The following is a 3475-nucleotide window of genomic DNA, read 5'->3' as shown; positions in this document are numbered from 1 at the left end:
AGTATACTCGTAACTAGTATGTATGTATAAAGAAAGAAAAAAAAACCACGGTTAGGTGGTATATACAATTATGGACGGGCTGCCGAGTGCCGACACAGAGGTAGCCACAGCCGTGAACTACCGCACTGTACTGTGTCTGCTGCTAATATATAGACTGGTTGATAAAGAGATAGTATACTCGTAACTAGTATGTATGTATGTATAAAGAAAGAAAAAAAAACCACGGTTAGGTCACTGGTATATACAATTATGGACGGGCTGCCGAGTGCCGACACAGAGGTAGCCACAGCCGTGAACTACCGCACTGTACTGTGTCTGCTGCTAATATATAGACTGGTTGATAAAGAGATAGTATACTCGTAACTAGTATGTATGTATAAAGAAAGAAAAAAAAACCACGGTTAGGTGGTATATACAATTATGGACGGGCTGCCGAGTGCCGACACAGAGGTAGCCACAGCCGTGAACTACCGCACTGTACTGTGTCTGCTGCTAATATATAGACTGGTTGATAAAGAGATAGTATACTCGTAACTAGTATGTATGTATAAAGAAAGAAAAAAAAACCACGGTTAGGTGGTATATACAATTATGGACGGGCTGCCGAGTGCCGACACAGAGGTAGCCACAGCCGTGAACTACCGCACTGTACTGTGTCTGCTGCTAATATATAGACTGGTTGATAAAGAGATAGTATACTCGTAACTAGTATGTATGTATAAAGAAAGAAAAAAAAACCACGGTTAGGTGGTATATACAATTATGGACGGGCTGCCGAGTGCCGACACAGAGGTAGCCACAGCCGTGAACTACCGCACTGTACTGTGTCTGCTGCTAATATATAGACTGGTTGATAAAGAGATAGTATACTCGTAACTAGTATGTATGTATAAAGAAAGAAAAAAAAACCACGGTTAGGTCACTGGTATATACAATTATGGACGGGCTGCCGAGTGCCGACACAGAGGTAGCCACAGCCGTGAACTACCGCACTGTACTGTGTCTGCTGCTAATATATAGACTGGTTGATAAAGAGATAGTATACTCGTAACTAGTATGTATGTATAAAGAAAGAAAAAAAAACCACGGTTAGGTGGTATATACAATTATGGACGGGCTGCCGAGTGCCGACACAGAGGTAGCCACAGCCGTGAACTACCGCACTGTACTGTGTCTGCTGCTAATATATAGACTGGTTGATAAAGAGATAGTATACTCGTAACTAGTATGTATGTATAAAGAAAGAAAAAAAAACACGGTTAGGTGGTATATACAATTATGGACGGGCTGCCGAGTGCCGACACAGAGGTAGCCACAGCCGTGAACTACCGCACTGTACTGTGTCTGCTGCTAATATATAGACTGGTTGATAAAGAGATAGTATACTCGTAACTAGTATGTATGTATAAAGAAAGAAAAAAAAACCACGGTTAGGTCACTGGTATATACAATTATGGACGGGCTGCCGAGTGCCGACACAGAGGTAGCCACAGCCGTGAACTACCGCACTGTACTGTGTCTGCTGCTAATATATAGACTGGTTGATAAAGAGATAGTATACTCGTAACTAGTATGTATGTATAAAGAAAGAAAAAAAAACCACGGTTAGGTGGTATATACAATTATGGACGGGCTGCCGAGTGCCGACACAGAGGTAGCCACAGCCGTGAACTACCGCACTGTACTGTGTCTGCTGCTAATATATAGACTGGTTGATAAAGAGATAGTATACTCGTAACTAGTATGTATGTATAAAGAAAGAAAAAAAAACCACGGTTAGGTGGTATATACAATTATGGACGGGCTGCCGAGTGCCGACACAGAGGTAGCCACAGCCGTGAACTACCGCACTGTACTGTGTCTGCTGCTAATATATAGACTGGTTGATAAAGAGATAGTATACTCGTAACTAGTATGTATGTATAAAGAAAGAAAAAAAAACCACGGTTAGGTGGTATATACAATTATGGACGGGCTGCCGAGTGCCGACACAGAGGTAGCCACAGCCGTGAACTACCGCACTGTACTGTGTCTGCTGCTAATATATAGACTGGTTGATAAAGAGATAGTATACTCGTAACTAGTATGTATGTATAAAGAAAGAAAAAAAAACCACGGTTAGGTCACTGGTATATACAATTATGGACGGGCTGCCGAGTGCCGACACAGAGGTAGCCACAGCCGTGAACTACCGCACTGTACTGTGTCTGCTGCTAATATATAGACTGGTTGATAAAGAGATAGTATACTCGTAACTAGTATGTATGTATAAAGAAAGAAAAAAAAACCACGGTTAGGTGGTATATACAATTATGGACGGGCTGCCGAGTGCCGACACAGAGGTAGCCACAGCCGTGAACTACCGCACTGTACTGTGTCTGCTGCTAATATATAGACTGGTTGATAAAGAGATAGTATACTCGTAACTAGTATGTATGTATAAAGAAAGAAAAAAAAACCACGGTTAGGTGGTATATACAATTATGGACGGGCTGCCGAGTGCCGACACAGAGGTAGCCACAGCCGTGAACTACCGCACTGTACTGTGTCTGCTGCTAATATATAGACTGGTTGATAAAGAGATAGTATACTCGTAACTAGTATGTATGTATAAAGAAAGAAAAAAAAACCACGGTTATGTGGTATATACAATTATGGACGGGCTGCCGAGTGCCGACACAGAGGTAGCCACAGCCGTGAACTACCGCACTGTACTGTGTCTGCTGCTAATATATAGACTGGTTGATAAAGAGATAGTATACTCGTAACTAGTATGTATGTATAAAGAAAGAAAAAAAAACCACGGTTAGGTCACTGGTATATACAATTATGGACGGGCTGCCGAGTGCCGACACAGAGGTAGCCACAGCCGTGAACTACCGCACTGTACTGTGTCTGCTGCTAATATAGACTGGTTGATAAAGAGATAGTATACTACTAATATTATATACTGGTGGTCAGGTCACTGGTCACTAGTCACACTGGCAGTGGCACTCCTGCAGCAAAAGTGTGCACTGTTTAATTTTAATATAATATTATGTACTCCTGGCTCCTGCTATAACCTATAACTGGCACTGCAGTAGTGCTCCCCAGTCTCCCCCACAATTATAAGCTGTGTGAGCTGAGCAGTCAGACAGATATATAATATATATAGATGATGCAGCACACTGGCCTGAGCCTGAGCAGTGCACACAGATATGGTATGTGACTGAGTCACTGTGTGCTGTGTATCGCTTTTTTCAGGCAGAGAACGGATTATAAATAAAAGTGGTGGTCACTGGTCACTATCAGCAAAACTCTGCACTGTACACTACTGAGTACTCCTAATGCTCCCCAAAATTAGTAAATCAAGTGTCTCTCTAATCTATTCTAATTCTAAACGGAGAGGACGCCAGCCACGTCCTCTCCCTATCAATCTCAATGCACGTGTGAAAATGGCGGCGACGCGCGGCTCCTTATATAGAATCCGAGTCTC

This window comes from Pseudophryne corroboree, chromosome 1 (genome assembly GCF_028390025.1).
Source record: "Pseudophryne corroboree isolate aPseCor3 chromosome 1, aPseCor3.hap2, whole genome shotgun sequence".
Taxonomy (NCBI): Eukaryota; Metazoa; Chordata; class Amphibia; order Anura; family Myobatrachidae; genus Pseudophryne; species Pseudophryne corroboree.
This window is presented reverse-complemented; position numbering follows the sequence as displayed.